This window comes from Nicotiana tabacum, chromosome 24, assembly GCF_000715075.1.
Source record: "Nicotiana tabacum cultivar K326 chromosome 24, ASM71507v2, whole genome shotgun sequence".
NCBI classification, from domain to species: Eukaryota; Viridiplantae; Streptophyta; class Magnoliopsida; order Solanales; family Solanaceae; genus Nicotiana; species Nicotiana tabacum.
This window is the reverse complement of record NC_134103.1, coordinates 76,696,808-76,719,009: the sequence shown is the minus strand read 5'-3', so window position 1 is coordinate 76,719,009 and position 22,202 is coordinate 76,696,808.

Genomic DNA, 22,202 nt, shown 5'->3' with positions numbered 1-22,202 from the left:
AGTTGATTAAGAAAAATGGTATTGTACAGCAGAGATCCTGTGTCTATACATATTAGTAGAATGGTGTAGTAGAGAGGAAGCATATCTACTCAAAGGTTACCCTCTACTATCTTATAATATAAATTATTCTTTGAAATGTTGAATTCACATCCTCCAAATATTAGCCATTTGAGGACCTTTGGTTGTCTTGCTTATGCATCAAATCCTAGTGTTTCTGATAAAATGTCACCAAGAGCTATTCTTGCTACCTTGGGGTACTCCTCTTCTCAAAAGGGGTACAAACTCTATGACCTACATGCCATATCATTCTTTGTCAGTAGAAATATAGTCTATAGAGAAGACTTATTTCCTTTCAAACATTCCTCACCCTCTACACACTACCTCTATTTCCCATGCTATAACTTTCACCTGATCAACCAAAACCTTTACCAAACACAACACTTGACAACATAACAATTCCACTACCTATTCAAGAAGACTTAGTCACAAAAAGCCTTTCATATCCAATTCCTTCCACTACTGTGGATCACTCTATATGCCCAGCTTTACCTGACAGCATAATAGTTGATGATTCTATCATCAGTTCATTACCTATCTCTGAGCAACAACAATTTGAAATACTTAGAAAATCTTCAAGAACTGTTACACAACATTTGTGGATGCAGGATTTTGTTACTACCAAAAAATCCAATTGTGCCTACCCTCTATCACCTTATGTCTGTTATGAGTATTTGACTCCTTCCTATAAGGCTTCCTTAAAGTCCTACTCCTCTATTATGGAGACCTCCAGTTATAAAGAAGCAGTCGCAGATCTAAAGTGGATTGAAGCCATGAAATTGGAGATTACAACACTAGAAGGAAATAACACGTGGAGCATTGTGGACCTTCATAATGGAAAAACTCCCATTGGGTGCAAATGGCTATTCAAGGTTAAATATAAATCATCAGGAGAAGTGGAGAGGTATAAGGCACGATTGGTGGCAAAGGACTATAGTCAACAAGCAGGGTTGGACTACAAAGAAACTTTTTTACCAGTAGCTAAAATAGTTACTATTAGATCAGTAGTGGCTGTGGAAGCTTCGAGACATTGGTTCATCTATCAAATGGATGTTCACAATGCTTTCTTGCAAGGAGATCTATTAGAAGAGGTCTACATGACCATTCCAGATGGGTTTTCTAGACAGAGGGAGACCAAACAAGTCTGCAAACTATAAAAATCACTGTATGGTCTGAAACAAGCACCAAAACAGTGGAATCTCAAGTTAACTGAAGTTCTGCAGCAGCTGGGCTTTGTTCAAAGCCACTTTGACTACTCACTTTTCATATTGAAGCTAGGAGATGACATAGTTGTGATCTTAATATATGTGGATGACTTGATCATCACAGTAAGCAACAATGATCTGTTAGTCAAAACTAGGGAAGACCTTCGGAAGAAGCTCAAGATGAAATACCTAGGGGAACTAAAATTCTTCTTAGGTATTGAATTTGCCAGGTCAAAAAGAGGAATACACATGTGCCAAAGGAAGTATTCCTTGGAGTTGATCTCTGAACTTGGCTTAGGAGGAGCAAAGATAGCTGGTACTCCTTTGGAGTGAAATAAAAAACTTACTTCAATCGAGTATAAACAGAACATTTAACAAAGGTGCAGGTCATGAAGATCCTATACTAAATGATGCTGGAGAATACCAAAGGCTTGTAGTGAGACTTTTTTACTTGACCATGACTAGGCCAGATATCTCATTTGGAGTACAAGTGTTGAGCCAATACATGCATGCCCCAAAACAATCACACATGGAAGCTGCTTTAAGGATTGTTAGATATCTGAAAGCATCACTAGGTCTGGGACTCCTAATGCCATCAACAGAGACTAAACATCTACAGTCAATCTGTGAATCTGACTGGGGTTCTTGCATACAGACCAAGAGATCTGCCACAGGCTATCTAGTAAAGTTTGGAGAGGACTTGGTGTCATGGAAGTCAAAGAAACAAGAAACTGTAGCCAGAAGTTCAGCTGAAGCTGAATTCAGAAGCATGGCATCCTGTGTGGCTGAAGTTACATGGCTAATAGGTTTGTTCAGGGAACTTGGAATTGAACTGCACCAGCCTGTTGATCTATTTTGTGACAGCAAAGCTGCCATCCAAATAGCACCAAATCCTATATTTCATGAACTAACCAAACACATAGACATTGATTGTCACTTTGTGAGAGAAAAACTGAGCCAAGGAGTAATTACAACTCATCATATCTCAACAAAGGATCAGCTAACAGATTTGCTGACTAAGAGCATTGGGAAAGCACAACACGAAGTCTTGTTGAATTAACTTAGAGTTGAAAATATATTCAAAGCATCAGCTTGAGGGGGAGTGTTGAGAGCATAGCAAGCTGACATGTAGCAGTTAGTTAGCTAGCTAATGAGTTGGTTATTTATGTTAAAATTTAGATTAGTCAGTTAGAGGAGTAGTTAGATGATATGTGTATATATATGAGGTACACCTCATTACTGTAGCAAGCAGAAGAAATGAGAATCTCTTAGCTTTCTTTCCAAGTTCTCTTCAGTTCTTCTACTCTATTATTCTATCAATTTCACTCTCGCTCATTGGTGAATTTTGACAGTATAGCACACATATATGGCGCGCTATATTATTCCTACTTAAAAAAGTGGACCTCCATCTTCTCCGACCAGAAAACCAGTAACTCCCCCTTTTCCCATTCCAGAAAAACCTCCATTGGAGCCCACCCGTCCCATAAAAAGTGTATCTTCTCCGTATTGTAGCAAGCTAACACCGGATCTAAGTGGTTATCGCATAGTAGATTGCTCATTTCGTCCCCCAAATCATCAAATCTTAACCTTTCAAAAAAATTTAAATTGAGGTATTCCGACTTACTTTTTGGTAAAACTCATGTATAAAAAATGCGTATTAGTTATTTTTTTACTGTGGTCTATATTTTTTCGTGATTGTTTTGTGATTTAATTAATTTATTTTTTTATCCGGATTAGATTATTTATGTGTTAAAAATTAGTAAAATAGATAAATTATTTTTTATGAATAATTAATGTTATTAGTTATAAAAATGTTTATTAGTTGTTTATTTTACTGTGCTATATGTGTTTTTGTGATTGTTTTGTGATTAAATTAATTTGTTATTTTTTATCCGGATTAGATTATTTGTGTGCTTAAAAATTAGTAAAAGAGATAAATTGTTATGTTATAAATAATTAATGTTATTTGGATTTTATTGTTGTAAGTATATTAATATGTGACTTTATTATTGTTTAGTTAGGTCTGTTCAAAATCGAATCAAAATCGTTAACCGAACCGAACCGAACCGATAGCTTATTGGTATCGGATTATCGGGGTAATGGATGGGGAACAAATTGAGATTTTATAATTAACGGCTTAACGATTTGGGGGCAGATTACGCAATTTTCTTATCGGGTAAACCGTTAACCCGTTAAGAATTTTTGTATTTAAACTTTTACCCCTATGTACATAAAGTACCATTGTTTATCTGTCTTTCGTTCCCATTGTTATTTGTATATTACTATTCTTTTTCCAACTTCTTGATTCAATTACAGGTGGTTACCCAGTTTTATATGAATATTGATTTTCCCACATATTGTACCTTTATTGATTTGCATATTACAGAAACTAATTACAGCTTCTAGCTAAGTTAAGCGTCAGAGCTTTGAGGGCGAATGCTGAAGCTTTTGCCTTTTGATTGATTATGAACGAATGTCCTTTTGAAAGTTTGACTGACTACTGAACGAATGTACTTTTCTAGTTTTACAAATTTGGTTAATATGTGTAATAACAATATGTGTAGTCTTGGTATTGATTGAATAATTATTCAAAAAATAATTATTTGGTTTAACCGATAAGCCGCCCGATAACCGCCCTATAATTATTGATCCTATATCAATCCGCTCATTGTCTTATTGGATGACCAGTGGATTGCTATACTTATAATCCAATAGCCGTTAAGCCGAACTGTTAAGTGTAATTATTCGCTCGATCCACCCGATAAGCACCCCTATGTTTAGTGCCCTTTAGTGTTATGTTGTGCCCGTAATTGTAATATAGTGCTCATAATTATAATGTAGTACCCTTTAGCATAATAAATTTTAGCTAATGGTAGGTGACTTTGTTCATGTCCATTTAGAGTAGTGTTACTTTAGTGGAAAAATGTTAGAAACTAACATATGAAATATTAATATAGAAAATTTATCAACCTAAGTATCTGTTATATGAATAATTACTAAATTATCTTTGTAGTTATTGAAATTAATCTTTTAATTATCTTATAACTCCAAAAATATCTGAAAAAGATGATATTTCAAACACAAACTCTCTAGAATTTTCGTCAACAAATGTAAGAAATAACATAAAAACAACAATATTTGTCAAACTAAGTATTTTTATATGAATACTTATTAATTATATCATGTGTAGTTATAAAAATTAATTATTTAATTCTATTATACCCAAAAATAGCTGAGTAAGAAACAAACATATAAAATAAGAAACAAACATGTAAAATAATAAACTAACATATAAAATAATAAACTAATAAATAAAATAATAAACTAACATATAAAATAATAAACTAACATATAAAATAATATAGAAAATGTATCAACCAAATTAATAATATAGCAAAAATATTGATTAAATATTAATATAAAAGACATTGCAATATGTTTAAAGATGTTAAGCAATCAAAAAGAAAAATGCTTTAATTAATATTGTTCAATTTACAGACATCATCACGGAGGTTCCCCCTGCGCATCCCGGACCTGCATCTTGAGAGTTACTGTTGCTACAGGGCAACCATAGGTCTTCATACATCTGGGATGGGCAGTGTCTGGCCTAGACATTCCACCCCAGACGTATAAACGATATGTGGGAGTTCATTAGGGACCACCCACTCCATCCCTGTATAGTTAGACGCCTTCAGGATACGGGTTTCTACAGGATCATAGAGATTGGTCGGTTGCAGTTCGACTGGATGTTGATCACGGCTATGATAGAGTGGTGGCGACCGGAGATGCACACGTTTCATCTGCCCATCGGCGAGGCTACCATCACGCTTGAAGACGTGGAGGTTCTTTTCGGGCTGCCGGTTAATGGATTACCTGTAGCTTACCCGCATGCTCTTAGAGACTATAGGGGAGTGGATTACCTGCATATGTTGCAGCAGCTCACCGGTTTCTAGCCAGCGGAGCCGACTGCACTGAGTGAGGCCAGTCGATTGTAGTTGACGCCCATACGGCAGCATCTGGCGGCGATGGATGCGGATATTATGGATGATTCACCGCCGGAGGATATCGACCGGCACACGAGATTGATGTTGCTGCTGATGTTTGGTGGTGTACTGTTCTCGAACACTTCGGGAAACCTAGTCAGTTTGAGATTTCTACATCATCTGGAATGGATAGATGATTTACTTGGTTACTCTAGGTTACTTGTATAGGCAGATATGTCGGGCGTGCATGGGTGTAACGACCCGGCAGGTTGTTTTGAGAGTAATAGCCCTGATCCCCTATTAACTGCTTCCCCCATATCTTTTTCTTCTATGTGACCTGTCGGGAGGTTTTGTTTTTGGTTTCGGAGTGTTTTGGGACACTTATTCCCTAAACGGAAGCTTAAGCCTTAGAATTTTGACCGTAGTCAAAACAGTGTAAAGATGACTCTTGAATGGAGTTCTGTTAGCTCCGTTGGGTGATTTTGGACTTAGGAGCATGTCCGGACTATGAATTTGAAGTTTGTAGCTGATTTAGGCTAGAAATGGCGAAAGTCGAATTTTTGGAGATTTTGACCAGTAGTGGACTTTTTGATATCAAGGTCGGATTATGATTCCGGAAGTTGGAGTAGGTCCGTAATATTGAATATGACTTGTGTGCAAAATTTGAGGTCAATCGGACGTGGTTTAATAGGTTTCGGTATTGGTTGAAGAAATTTAAAGTTTCAAGTTCATTAAGTTTGGATCAGAAGGTGATTCATGTTTTTGTTGTTGTTTGATGTGTTTTGAGGGTTGTACTAAGTTCGTATGGTGTTTTAGGACTGGTAGGTATGTTTGGTTGAGGTCTCGGGAGCCTTCGGTTAATTTCGAGTGGTTAACAGATCATTTTTTGACTTATGCAAATTGCTGAAGTTGCTGGTTTCTGGTGTTTTCACACCTGCGGTGGGATGACCGCAGGTGCGGACTCGCACGTGCGAGAGGAGGATCGCAGATTAGGGTTGGTGGAGTTTGGCCTGGGTCGTAGGTGCGACATGAAGGCCGCAGGAGCGAAGTCGCTTCTGCGGAAGCTTGAACGCAGAAGCGGAGAGGCCTGGGAGGTTTGGGATCGCAGGAGCGGAAGGGTCTCCGTAGAAGCGAGATCGAAGGTGCGATCCCTGCTATGCAGAAGAGGAAACCCTGGCCATGAGTGGAATCCGCACCTATGAAGGTGCGGCATCGCAGATGCGATAGAGAGTCCGCAGGTGCAAAATTTCTGGACAAAACACTTAAATGCAAGGGTTCGCGATTTTTGCTCATTTTTGACATTTTAATCTCGGGTTTGGCGATTTCTTGAGAGCATTTTCGAGGGATTTCTTGGGGTAAGTCCCTTGTGCTTATTTTTTATCAATAATCTTGCTTCCCCATTGATTTTTCCACCTAGTTAGTGTGTATTTAAGGTGAAAATTGGGAGTTTGAGGCTAGAGATTTAAAGAGTTTGATTTTGGGTTTTGAGTGGTCATTCGAGGTCGGATTTTGATAAATTTGGTATGGTCGGACTCGTGAGTGAATGGGATTTCAGATTTTATAATTTCTGCCCGATTCCGAGACGTGGTCCCGGATCGACCTTATAGGACGGATTTTGGAATTTTTGTTAAAGTCTTGATTTCATTAATTAGATTAGTCTATTACGGTTGTATTTATGATATGTAATTATTTTTGTCTATATTTGGGCCTTTCGAAGTCGGATATTCATGGAAAAGGCATTGCTACCGACTGATTGAGCTTGGTTCGAGGTAAATGGCTTGCCTAACCTTGTGTGGGGGAAATCCCCTTAGGATTTGATACTGCCGTGATATGTGAGCGCTGTGTACGTGAGGTGACGAGTACGTACACGGGCTATTTTTTTTGAAAAACCCGATTTATTTTACTGAGTAGCAACCTGTATTTCCTTTAATTTGAGTTATATCGTTTAAATGAGTATTAGTCTGTTTTTCATTCTTAATTGAGCTATTCCAACATGCGTAGTTATCCTGTTTAGTCTAATATCGCATATCTACGTGCTTTAACTGCTTATTTGACCTCTGTGAAGCATGCCTAGTTGATTTTCTGCTTTTCCTTGCTCTTTATCAGTCTTAACTGTAAAATTCTTGATGTTAACTATGGTATTTATCAGTTGAGATGTGTGTTTAATTTTGAGACTACGAGGCGGTTCCTCGGGAGTTCTCCCTGCATATTTACTTTTGAGACTACGAGGTGGTTCCTCGGAAGTTCTCCCTGCATATTTACTTTTGAGACTACGAGATGGTTCCTAGGGAGTTCTCCCTATATATTTACTTTTGAGACTACGAGGCGGTACCTCGGGAGTGCTCCTTGCACATTTACTTTTGAGACTACGAGGCGGTACCTCGGGAGTTCTCCCTGTATATTTACTTTTGAGACTACGAGGAGGTACCTCGGGAGTTCTCCCTGCATATTTATTTTGGGACTACGAGACGGTATCTTAGGAGATCCCTTGGTGTTTATCCTTGTGTGTTGCATTGTTATATCTTTGTGTTTTCGTTTTGTTAAATTCTAGTCTCTTATTATACTGTTATATTTCCTGTTGTATTTATTATATACCAGTGGGTCTGACCTGACCTCGTCACTACTCTACTGAGGTTAGACTTGGCACTTACCGGGTACCGTTGTGTTGTACTCATGCTACTCTTCTGCACATGTTTTTGTGTGTAGATCCAGGTGCTACTTATCAGCCCCGCTACTAGCTGGGAGTGCTTGATGTTGTACGGAGACTTCAAGGTACATCTGTCGCGTCCGCAGACCTCGGAGTCCCCCTTTATTCTCTAGTATGTCATTTACCTTCCGTACTTCTTTTGTTAGACTCTGGTGTATAGAGATACTAGTTTTCTTCTGTAGCTTGTGACTTATGATGTTCCGGGTTTTGGGAAAAGCTGTGTATGTCTAGTGTTTTGGTTATTGTACATGCCGAACGACATTGTTATTGGTTATTCAGTAACTATTTCAGTTAGTTGATAAGTGTTTTTTTTTATTTTGTTATTTTTCGCAATTTGTTAGGCTTACCTAGTTGTAGAGACTAGGTGCCGTCACAACGTTATATGGAGGGAGTTTGGGTCGTGATAAGTTGGTATCAGATCTCAAGGTTCATAGGTGTCATGCGTCACAAGTCAGTTTATTAGAGTCTCGCGGTTCGGTACGGAGACGTCTATACTTATCGTCGGGAGGCTATGGAACTGTTAGGAAATATTATACTTCTTTGATTCCTTGTCATGCAAAATTTGTTGACATAAAAAATTCTAAACTTCTGTATTCTATTCTCTCACAGATGGTGAGGACACGTACAGACGGATTTGATGAAAAGGCACCCGCACCCCCTGCTAGAGCCGCGAGAGGCCGAGCTGGGGTAGAGGCCGAGGACGTCCACGCGGTGTAGCCAGAGCACCCGTACGAGCTACTACAGAGGAACCCTAGTAACTCCAGCTGGAGGGCAGGCACCTGAGGTACCTATTGCTGCACCAGCTCTCCAGGAGACTCTAGCCCAGTTTCTGAGCATGTTCAACTCCTTAGCTTAAGCCGGATTGATTCCACTTGCTCCTGCCACATCTCAGGCTGGGGGAGGAGCACAGACTCCCGTCGCCGGTACTCCAAAGCAGCGGGCTCAGGTCGACCAGGCCCCAGAGTTCATCCCTATGCAGCAGGTAGCTCCGGTTCAGCACGAGACTATGACAACCGCTTCTGAGGCAGAGCAGCTCAGACTTGAGAGTTATAAGAAGTACCACCCACCTACCTTCAGCGGATTGGCTACAAATGATGCACAAGGTTTTATGAAGGAGTGTCATCGTATTCTCCGTAATATGGGCGTAGCGGAGACGAGTGGGGTTTCTTTTACCACCTTCCAGCTTAGAGGAGCATCCTATCAGTGGTGGCGTGCTTATGAGTTAAGTAGTCCAAATGAGGCAGCTTCACTTACATGGACTCAGATCTCGGACATATTTTTAAGAGAGTATGTCCCTCAGAGCCTTAGGGAAGCATGGCGCGCGGAGTTTGAGCAGCTGCGCTAGGGTGCTATGACTGTGTCAGAGTATGCAGTTTGTTTAAGTGATTTGGCCCGACATGCACCGGCCTTGGTTGCCACAGTTTGAGAGAGGGTTCGTCGGTTTATTGAGGGATTCCACCACAATATCCGGATTAGTATGGCCAGGGAGTTAGAGATGGATATTTCTTATCAGCAGGTTGTGAGTATTGCCAGGAGATTGGAGGGCATGCTTTTCCGGGATAGAGAGGAGAGGGAGGCCAAGAGGTCTCGAGAGTCTGGCACTTACAACAGTACTCATGCCCCAGCTGCAGTTCGACATAGTAGGGGTTATGTGAATCTCCTCGTTCATTCAGCTCTTCCAGCCGCCAGTGGTGTTCCAGCCCCTGCTAGGCCCCAGGAGCCTTATTATGCACCGCCAGTATCTAGTGTGCCTCCTACGCCGGGGTGCTTTTAGCGGCCATTCCAGCAGACCTGGCCCGAGCCAGTCACAGCAGCCACGCTCTTCGAGAGCTTGTTTTGAGTGTGGCGACACCCTCCATATGGTGAGGGATTGCCCCAGACTTAGGAGGGGTGCACCTCCGTAGACTTCTCAGCCACCACGTGTTCCACCGAGTCCTCAGGCTATGATTCCATCACCAGCTACGGCCCTACCTACTCAGCCAGCTCGAGGTGGAGGTCTCCCTAGAGGGGGAGGCCAAGCCAGATACTATGCTCTTTCGGCTCGTACAGAGGCAGTTGCTTCTGACTTTGTCATTACAGGTATTGTTTCGGTCTGTCATAAAGATGCGTCGGTATTATTTGACCAAGGGTCTATATATTCCTATGTGTCCTCTTATTTTGCCCCGTATTTGGGCGTATCTCGGGATTCTTTGAGTTCCCCTATTTATGTGTCTACTCTTGTGGGAGATTCTCTCGTTGTGGACCACGTGTATCGGTCGTGTTTGATTGCTCTTAGTGGTTTTGAGACCATAGCCGAGCCCCCACAGTTGAGTCAGTTCCAGTAGTAAGGGACTTTCCAGATGTGTTTCCAGCTGATCTTTAGGGCATGCCGCCCGACAGAGCTATTGATTTTGGCATTGATTTGTTGCCGGACACTCAGCCCATATCTATTCCTCTATATCGTATGGCTCCTCCTGAGTTGAAGGATTTGAAGGTGCAGTTACAGGAGTTGTTTGATAAGGGCTTCATTCGGCCCAGTGTGTCACCTTGGGGTGCTCATGTCTTGTTTGTGAAGAAGAAGGATGGTTCTATGCGTATGCGCATTAATTATCACCAGCTGAAGAAAGTTACAATAAATAACAGGTATCCATTGCCTCGTATTGATGACTTATTTGACCAGTTACAGGGTGTTAGAGTGTTTTACAAGATTGACATACGTTCTGGCTATCATCAGTTGAATATTCGGGAGCCAGATATCCCAAAGACAGCTTTTAGGACTCGGTATGGTCACTACGAGTTCCTTATGATGTCATTTGGGCTGACCAATGCCCCAACAAGTTTTATGCACTTGATGCATAGTGTGTTCCGACCCTATCTTGACTTACTCGTCGTTGTTTTTATTGATGACATTCTGGTGTACTCCCGGACTCGAGAGGATCATGAGCAACATCTGATGACTGTGCTTCAGACCCTGAGAGAAAAGAGGTTATATGCAAAATTTTCAAAGTGTGAGTTTTGGCTAGACTCAGTGGCATTCTTGGGTCATGTAGTATTAAGTGACGGGATCCATGTGGATCTGAAGAAGGTGGAAGCAATGCAGAGTTGGCCTAAACCGTCATCATCGACAGAGATCCGGAGTTTTCTTGGTTTGGCGGGGTATTACCATCGTTTTGTAAAGGGATTCTCATCTATTGTAGCACCTATGACTAGGCTGACCCAGAAGGGTGCTCTGTTCAGGTGGACAGAGGAGTGTGAGGAGAGCTTTCAGAAGCTCAAGACAGCTTTGACTACAGCCCCGATATTGGTATTGCCTATAGGTTCGGGGTCTTATACTGTATATTGTGATGCATCGCAGATTGGTCTCGGTGCAGTGTTGATGCAGGACGGTAGGGTGATTGCCTACGCGTCCAGACAGCTGAAGGTGCATGAAAAGAACTATCATGTCCATGACCTTGAGTTAGAAGCTATTGTTCATGCCTTGAAGATATGGCGGCACTATTTGTACGGTGTTACTTATGAGATCTACACCGATCACCGGAGTTTGCAACATCTGTTCAAGCAGAAGGATCTTAATTTGCGTCAGAGGAGGTGGTTAGAGCTACTTAAGGATTATTATATCACCATTTTGTACCACCCTGGGAAGGCCAATGTGGTGTCCGATGCTTTGAGTCGTCAGGCAGAGAGTTTGGGGAGCTTAGCATATCTACCAGCAGCAGAGAGGCCCATGGCGTTGGATGTTCAGGCCTTAGCCAGCCAGTTTGTGAAATTGGATATTTCTAAGCCGAGTCGAGTATTGGCTTGTGTGGTCTCTCGGTCTTCTCTTTATGATCGTATCAGGGAGCGTTAGTATTATGATCCCCATCTGCTTGTCCTTAAGGACACGGTCCAACACAGTGATGCTAAGGAGGTCACTATTGGGGATGATGGTGCATTGAGGATGCAGAGCAGACTATGTGTGCCTAATGTGGATGGTTTGCGTGAGTTGATTCTCCAGGAGGCTCACAGTTCGCGGTACTCCATTCATCCGGGTGATGCGAACATGTATCAGGACTTGAGGCTGCATTACTAGTGGAGGAGAATGAAGAAGGACATAGTGGAGTTTGTGGCTCGGTGTCTAAATTGTCAGCAGGTTAAGTATGAGCATCAGCGTCCAGGTGGATTGCTTCAGAAGATAGAGATTCCGGAGTGAAAATGGGAGCAGATCACTATAGATTTCGTTGTTGGACTCCCACAGACTCAGCGGAAGTTTGATGCCGTTTGGGTGATTATGGATAGGCTCTATTTTTCCGAGCAGCTGGCTCGAATTTATATCCGCGAGATTGTTAGGCTTTATGGCATACCGGTATCTATCATCTCTAACCGGGGTACGCAGTTTACATCACGGTTCTGGAGGGCTGTACAACAGGAGTTGGGTACTCGGGTTGAGCCGAGCACAGCATATCACCCTCAGACAGACGGACAGTCCGAGCGCACTATTCAGATACTAGAGGATATGCTCTGTGCGTGTGTGATAGATTTTGGAGGTTATTGGGATCAGTTCTTGCCACTTGCGGAGTTTGCCTACAACAATAGTTATCAGTCGAGCATCCAGATGGCACCGTATGAGGCTCTGTATGGTAGGCAGTGTCGGTCTCCAGTGGGTTGGTTCGAGCCGGGCGATGCTAGATTATTGGGTACAAACTTGATTCAGGATGCCTTGGATAAGGTGAACGAGATTCAGGATCGACTTCGGACAACCCAGTCCAGACAGAAGAATTATGCGGATCGGAAGGTTCGCGATGTTGCATTCATGGTTGGAGAGCGTTTCTTGCTCCGGGTTTTGCCTATGAAGGGCGTTATGAGGTTCGGGAAGAAGGGCAAGCAGAGCCCAAGGTTCATTGGTCTATTAGAGGTGTTGTGGCGAGTTGGAGAGGTTTCTTATGAGCTTGACTTACCTCCCAGTCTAGCAGGAGTTCATCCGGTATTCCATGTTTCTATACTCCGAAAGTATCACGGTGATCCGTCTCATGTGCTGGATTTCAGCTTAGTCCAGTTGGACAAGGATCTATCTTATGTTGAGGAGCCAATGGCTATTTTGGACAGGCAGGTTCGAAAGCTGAGGTCAAAGAACATTGCTTCCGTAAATGTTCAGTGGAGGGTCTAGCCGGTCGAGGAAGCGACTTGGGAGACCAAACAGGATAAGCACAGCCGTTATCCTCATCTTTTCACCACTTCAGGTATGTCTTTATGCTCGATCGAGGATGAACGATTGTTTTAAGAGGGGGAGAATGTAACGACTCGGCCGGTCATTTTGAGAGTAATAGTCACGATCCCCTATTAGCTACTTCCCCCGTATCTTTTTCTACTGATGTGACTTGTCGGGAGGTTTTGTTTTTGGTTTCAGAGTGTTTTGGGACACTTAGTCCCTAAATGGAAGCTTAAGCCTTAGGATTTTGACCGTAGTCAGAACAGTGTGAAGACAACTTCATAATGGAGTTCTGTCTGTTCTGTTATCTCCGCTGGGTAATTTTGGACTTAGGAGCGTGTCCGGCTTATGAATTTGAGGTCTGTAGCTGATTTAGGTTTGAAATGGCAAAAGTCGAATTTTTGGAGACTTTGACCGGTAGTGGACTTTTTGATATCGGGGTCAGATTCTGATTCCGGAAGTTGGAGTAGGTCCGTAATGTTGAATATGACTTGTGTGCATAATTTGAGGTCAATCGGACGTGATTTGATAAGTTTTGGCATCGGTTGAAGAAATTTAAAGTTTCAAGTTCATTAACTTTGGATCGGAGGGTGATTCGTGTTTTTGTTATTGTTTGACGTGTTTTGAGGGCTCCACTATTTGTATGGTGTTTTAGGACTGGTAGGTATGTTTAGTTGAGGTCCTGGGGGGCCTCGGGTTGATTTCGGGTGGTTAACGGATCATTTTTGGACTTATGCAAATTGCTGAAGTTGCTGGTTTCTGGTGTTTTCGCACCTACGATAGGGTGACCGCAGGTGCGGACTCGTACGTATGAGAGAATGATTGCAGATGCAGACTGGAGGAGTTTGGCTTGGGTCGTAGGTGTGACATGAAGGCCGCAGGAGTGGAGTCGCTTCTGCGGAAGCTTGAACGCAGAAGCGGAGAGGCCTGGGAGGTTTGGGATCGCAGGAGCGGAAGGGTCTTCGCAGAAGGGAGATCGCATGTGCAATCCCTGGTCCGCAGAAGCAAAAACCCTGGTCATGAGTGGAATCCACACCTGTGATGGTTTTGCCACAGGTGCGACTAGAGGTCCGCAGGTGCGAAATTTCTGGACAGAACACTTAAATGCAAGGGTTCGCGATATTTGCTCATTTTTGACATTTTGAGCTCGGGTTTGGCGATTTCTTGAGAGCATTTTAGAGGGATTTCTTGAGAGCCATTTTAGAGGGATTTCTTGAGGTAAGTTCCTTATGATTAATTTTTATCAATAATCTTGCTTCCCCATTTATTTTTCCACCTAGTTAGTGTATATTTAAGGTGGAATTTGGGAGTTTGAGGCTAGGGATTTGAAGAGTTTTATTTTGGGTTTTGAGTGGTCATTTGAGGTCGGATTTTGATAAATTTTGTATGGTCGGACTCGTGAGTGAATGGGCTTTCGGATTTTATGATTTTTGCCCGATTCCGAGATGTTGGCCCGGGTCGACTTTTTAGGACGGATTTCGGAATTTTTGTTAAAATCTTGATTTCATTAATTAGATTAGTCTATTGTGATTGTATTTATGATATGTAATTATTTTTGGCTAGATTTGGGCCATTCAGAGTCGGATATTCGTGGAAAAGGCATTGTTATCGATTTATTGAGCTTGGTTCGAGGTAAGTGGTTTGCCTAACCTTGTGGGGGGAGGGGGGAATCCCCTTAGGATTTGGTACTGTCATGATATGTGAGTGCCGTATACGTAAGATGACGAGTACGTACATGAGATATTTGTTGCAAAAACCCGATTTATTTTACTAAGTAGCAACCTGTTTTTCCTTTAATTTGAGTTATACCGTTTAAATGAGTATTAGTCTATTTTTCATTCTTAATTGAGCTATTCCAACATGCGTAGTTATCCTATTTAATCTATTATTGCATGTCTACGTGTTTTAACTGCTTATTTGAACTCTGTGAAGCATGCCTAGTTGATTTCCTGCTTTTCCTTGCTCTTTATCAATCTTAACTATAGAATTCTTGCTATTAACTATGGTATTTATCGGTTGAGCTGTGTGTTTACTTTTGAGACTACGAGGCAGTCCTCGGGAGTTCTCCCTGTATATTTACTTTTGAGACTACGAAGCAGTTCCTCGGGAGTTCTCCCTGCATATTTACCTTTGAGACTACGAGGCGGTTTCTCGGAAGTTCTCCATATATATTTACTTTGAGACTACGAGGCGGTACCTCGGGAGTTCTTCTTGCACATTTACTTTTGAGACTACAAGGCGGTACCTCGGGAGTTCTCCCTGTATATTTACTTTTGAGACTACAAGGCGGTACCTCGGGAGTTCTCCCTGCATATTTATTTTGGGACTACGAGACGGTATCTCGGGAGATCCTCTGCTGTTTATCCCTGTGTGTTGCATTGTTATATCGTTGTGTTTTCTTTTTGTTAAATTCCAGTCTCTTATTATACTGTTATATTTTCATGCTATATTTATTATATATCAGTGGGCCTGACCTGACCTTGTCACTACTCTACTGAGGTTAGGCTTGGCACTTACTGGGTAACGTTGTAGTGTACTCATGCTACTCTTCTGCACATGTTTTTGTGTGCAGATCCTATCGCGCCTCATTTTCCTTTCTCGCAAAAATCGGGCTTCGACGTCTTGACCACTCTTTTAAATGGAAGGGGTGTTAAAAGAGAGAGTCGCCACCTAACGATTTTTAAGGTGCGTTAGGGCACCTATTTTGCAAATAAACCTTTATTAACCAGCCACATCACCAAAGATCGGGTAAGGGCTCAAATTACCTTGAGGAGAAGGTGTTAGGCACTCCTCGAGGTCCACAATGGTGGGTCCTGGCTGAACTTGAGTTATATGAATTATTCTAAGAGAAGGGAAGAAATTTCGACAAATAAAGTGACTGACTTTAAACAAAGGTGGGGGGGGGGGGCTAAGTTTTTTAGCCTAAAGGATCACCCCGTACAACATAAATAATACTTCATAACTCCCTCAAGATAGGGTGTTACTCATATTATTCAGCGGGCACAGACTGTCATCTCCTGCTACCCGATTACTATATTTAAGTTGTTTACCTAAAGCGCACTAGTCAATCCTAAGTCATACTCTATGCGTGCACTACCCGTCCCATGCTTATGGTCCTGGAGGCATTTGGGCCTCTATTTCAGGGTGGTTTTAGACTTTAACTTAGGTTGCTCAAAAGGGAAAATACTAGGTGACAGGCAAAACATTTAGACTTTCACATATAAGCAAATAAGGGCTCAAGTTAACCTCCGCATCTAGACAACAAATGCACACCAAACTGATTAACATTGACAGATTACAGATTTTAATAAGTTTGCAGAATCCTATAGGCAAGATCTCTATGTGATGCTGAATTAAATATTGTATATGTGGTACTGCTCTCCCAAGTTAATTGATTTACAGATTATGGTGGGGGGTGTTATGAAACCTATAGGCATGATTTCTAAGTGACTATACAGTTTAGGAGTATTTGGTATTACACGCTGATTATTGAGACTGCAGGTTATAAGTTAATAAACCTGTAGACATGATCTCTAGGTGATTTACACAGTAGGGACAATAAACCTATTAGAAATGCTCAAAATTACTTATATCTCCTAATAATCGCGTGGATAACCGCGTTTGAAGAGCGAGTAGTGAGGTCTTATAGGCATGATTTCTAGAGACTGGTGATTGAGACTGATTCTCATATATTTAGCTCCTATATGCATGCTTTCTAAAGGTTGATAGTTTGAGCTAATTTTATACATATTTAGCTCCTATAGGCATGCTTTCTAGATGGACAGTATGATGCAATAGCGAATTTAAGTAATTAAAATCCTACAGGCGTGATATCTATTGAGCGTGGTGCAGATTGAAAAGGTTGTTATTAGCATTCATTCCCTATATGCATGATATCTAATAATCAGACAGAAGTAGACATAAGAGCAGGTAAGGCATTTAGTCAAACGATCATGCTTTTGAATAATGTGCAGGTATTAAGCAAGTTAAGTGAAGTGTGTGATTTCCTATAAGCATGGTTTCTAAGTCGTCGAAGCAGATATTATACATCCTATAGGCATGCTTTCTAGTGAATAACTGAGTAGTCATGCAAAGTGCTCACTTCATATAGATATGCTGTCTATAACCACGCAACAGTAGACATAGCGTCTGAATAGAAACAAGTAGGGTGTGTGTGTGCTTCTCCTAATATCATGATTTCTATAGGGCTCATGTAATCTAACAACACATATAGCAAGCATATTGTCAAGTCCTATAGTCATGTTATCTACCCATGATATATAGATATAGAATTCTACCCATTCCCTTCTCACTAACACCCCAATTGTTTATACAAAGTATTTTACAGATCCAGATTAACAAGTAAAATAGTAATATTACATGGCAATAGACAGGCCTATAGCAGGCCCAAATAAACAACTAAATACCCAGCCTTGCTGGGCCTTCAACATTTTCGGCCTAGCATACCACACGATCACAGGTCCATAGGGGAGTTCAGACCCCTTTAGTGAGCCACAACACCAAATATTGCATCACTTTGAATCAACACAATACATGATAGGGAGGTAGGGTATTATGGACAGGTTTTTTTAGAAGTTGAAGAATGACTAGAGCCTAACCCTAGTATGTTAGAGTTCACAAGGGCCTCAATTGGACCCCGAGCAGTGCTCATATTAGGGAGGCCAACAACAGAGCCTAGATAGCCTTGGCTTTCAGCCGGCTAGGAATAAGAATTTAGAATGTCAAAATAACAAGTAAGGAGGGTAGATAGAAATCACTGAACTGAACATACAGCACAAATAGTCAAGCAAGCCAGTAGGTTCAGGAAGGTGCACATAGCAAAGTATCACATAAGCGAACATCATAGGAATTAGGAGAAGAGACACGTTTGCAAGCATACATAGGTTGCATTGGTGGACATTTAAGGGTCTAAATTAAACTTAGTCTAACCTAATGCCACATTAATCAACACTTGAACACAATAGAGGGATACACATGTTGATAACCACAGAAAGGAGAGAACAGTAGATAGACCAAGACATACTAGGAAAAATGTTATCAAAAGAGTCTTAAAAGATAGAGTTGGAAATCCAGGACAGCATGAAACGAGTTTGAACAGGTCTTAAAACACTCCAATATACACAGGATTCATTGAAAGTTCATTCAAGTAAAGGGGTTCTCATAAAGCTAGGGCATTATCTAAGCATAACATGCAAAACACCATAAAACCACAATACCGAAGTCCAAATTAACATGTTAAGATGCTACATGGGTATAGAACTAATCCTAGAAGATAAGAGATCACAGGGTGCAGATTATGGTGAAGCATGACATGAACAATAGACTATTCTCAGGCATCAATTAACACAGAATGATATCAAAGATGAACGCCATCATAATTGAACCAAAGTTCAGATACATGTACAAAAAGAAGGAAAGAAATAAAACATTATGAAGGTTTAAATACTAACCAGTAGCAGAATTGAAAGAGTGCAGAGTGTAGTAGTAAAACCCCCAAATCCCCGATGCTTCAGAGTTCACAAGAGCCTCGAGAATGTGCTCCGAGCAGTGCTTGCACTGGAGGAGGTTGTTCAGCAATTTAGAGAACAATTAAGAGAAAAACTAGAAAGAACAAAGTCCACAGTAGCAAGAACCCAGAATTTCTGGCCTTGGCTTTCAGCCGGCCAGGAACCAGAATATAGAACAAGAGTATTTAGAGAACAAAGAGTGATAACTTCAGTTTTTTGTAAACTTTCACGATTCAAGTCTGTCCCAAAAGAGGAATGGGGAGGGGTTTATGTAGTAGTAGAAATTAACATCCAAACAAGGAAAATCATCAATCAAGCATGAGAAAGGAAAGAATCATCACATGCAATCAAATCAGTAAGAAAAGATAAAAATCTCAAACCCTAATTTTAGGGAAAGTGTAAAATCGGCAGAAAATCTAAAATAAATAAAAGGTAAAAATCACATGCTGCATAAAATAAGATGAACATAGGCAAAAATACCTTTTAAAATCAAAGAATTGAACCAGGTTTGGTTCGATTTAAAAGAATCTGAAACCCTAATTTTAGGGTGAGTAGGAATCATAGAAATACACAGAGATTCATACCAAGAATGAACATAGACGGAAAGAGGTCAAGGAACTGAACCAACTTTAATTCGAAATTGACAAGATACGCTTACCATGCTTAGGCAAGCTGTATATATAAGGTTCCAGTACCAAGGGGGAGTCGAATATGACAAGAAGTAATCGTTTAAACCCATGTCCGGTGGGATTAGGAGAGAAAATTGGGGAAAATGACGATTAGGGTTTGAGAGATGAGAGATGAGAGGTTTCAAAGGCGGCGGGCAGTGAGTAATGGTTAGGGTTAGAGGCTTTAGGTTAATTAAAAAGGGACGGGGTAATATGGGCCGTTGATCTCGGAGATCAACGGCCACGATTAGTAGGGGGTTTTGGGTCGGGTTGGTTAATTGGTTGGGTCGGGAGGTTAGTTGGTTTGGGCTCAAAGGTTATTGGGCTGGGATTGGGTAGTTTTAGGTCCGAAAATAGTTTTACAATTAGGCTATTATTTAAATACCCAGTATTTTATCAATAAATAATTTATAAAAGTAATTAATAAATATAAAAAATATCATTTATGCATAAAAATGATTAAAAACAATTATTTAAAATTATAAAAATATAAAAAGTTGTTTTTTACATAAATAATATAATTATACATGCATATGGGCTATTGTTGCAAAATGTGCAATTTGGTCCTAAAAATACAAATGTAATTACAAGAAATGCCCCTGAAAATATTTAAAACCTCATATTGGTATAAATGATAAATTTAGATGATTAAATAATCATAAAAATAATTTGTAGGGTAATTATTGGATATTTATATAATAAAAATGCAGAAATAAATTGATTTAAAGTCTTTAAAAATTATGGAAAATTCTGAAAAATACTTGTGTATGCTTGTAAATCAAATGATGATGCATATGCGCTATTTTGAAGGTATATATATAGCTGCCCCTCTTTACCCGTAAGGAAAGAGCTGGGTATCAACAGATCCAGGTGCTTCTTATTAGTCCCGCTACTAGCTGAGAGTGCTTGTTGTTGTACGGAGACTTCAAGGTACATCTACCGCGTCCGCAGACCTCGGAGTCCCCCTCTATTCTCTCCTATGTTATTTACCTTCCATACTTCTTTTGTTAGACTCTAGTGTATATAGATACTAGTTTCCTTCTGTAGCTTGTGACTTATAATGTTCCGGGTTTTGGGAAAAGCTGTGTACGTCTAGCGTTTTGGTTATTGTACATGCCAAGCGGAATTGTTATTGGTTATTCAGTATCTATTACAGTGGCTTACCTAATCGTAGAGACTAGGTGCCATCACGACGTTATATGCAGGGAGTTTGGGTCGTGAAAATGGGCACCCAGAGAGATGTTTCCGTATTTTTACCGCTACTGCAGGTGAAAACATAGTCAATTCTTTTTATGATTATAATATACATAGTAAAAAAATACCTTAGATTTTACATCCACAATCTATATTAGGTTTGGGCATGGGAGCGATTCCTGCAGTTCCAGCCACCTCTACCATCGATCGCTCCGGATGCACTACCTCTACCGTTTCTCCCTTTAGCTTGGAGGTGGGTTGATAGGAGAGGCTATAGACGCGAGGTCGAGGTTCGACATCATCTCTCCTATTATAGGAATTTTTATTGGATTTGCTTGAAGGCGCGCAAGTACATATATACTTAAGTTTACTTGGCCTGGCTTTATATGTGTTACGTTTACTCACGATTCTTGTGTTTGATAAATAGTTCGTATGGAGGCCATATAACGACGCGCTCATAGCTGGTTTGCCCGATTATTGATCCTGCGGCCGAGCTATGTGGAGCTCTTCCATCCCACTGATATGTCTCGATATAGTCGAGCATCATGCCACCGAGCGAGTCCTTCACCAGTTTGGTCGACCGCGGCTTGTACCTATTCCGCCCACTTGGGTTAGGACACATTACTAACGGGATGATCGTTGCAGGGTTGATCATATATGCTTGGCCTGGCTAGAGGCCTAGTTTGAGGTTTGGGACCAAATGTATGACCTAATTCAGCCACACCATCCACCTGAGCGTACGGATGGCGAGCATGAGTATATGGGTTGGTATCGTAGCGTTACCCAACTTCTCATCGGGAATTCCATTCATCGCGCTGGTGGTCGGTATATTCCATACGCCGAGAGGCATGAGGCACTGGTATGTTATTTGTTATACTTACTTATAGCATTACATTATCCTTCCGTAATTAATATTTTATATGTTATGCAGGTTATTGATTTACATCAGTTCTACCAGTTGGGACTGCAGATGCTGCAACATACCGATGATGGAGCGGCAGATTTGCACGTGTTTGGCCGTCGGGTTACTGATCTTACTACCGAGACATTGAGACGTGCCCGAGATGATGAGCACTTAGGATATGAGGCTGCTTTATGTGCCACCAGAGGAGTACCATCATGGGCCACCAGTGGAGCCTGAATGTGATAGACGTGGCAAGCGTGACCAGTGGAGCCTGAACGTGGTAGATATGACCAGTGGAGCCTGAACGTGGTAGACCTTGAAACCATCTATGACAAATAACCTTGTATACTTCCGGATATGACTCATGAACCATGATCTCACGATACTCTTTTATGTTGTACATTCACACCGCCCTGCTTATGCATGCTTTATCAGCAAAAAGCACGCCCTTTGACAACACCGTTGCTCTAGATTCATCCCACATTGTTGTCCGAATTTCTTCAAGATCCCTTGTGAGGGCATCGACATCTGGCATAATTGGAAACTGATCAAGGTAAGGAATCTCTCTTGAATGAAACGTCACATGCGACTCGTACACTCTCGGTCTAACGGGAGGTGGCGCACGCTCTCTCGTCAAATCAGGTTCATCATTCTCGTCCTCATTATCATCACCATCATCAGAGAAGGGTGTGTCATCTTCATACTCATAAGCATTGTTGTCATAATCACTATCATCTTTCTGACTCTGCGCATCTGCCAGATCTCGATTAAATATGTCGTCTTCGAGCAATT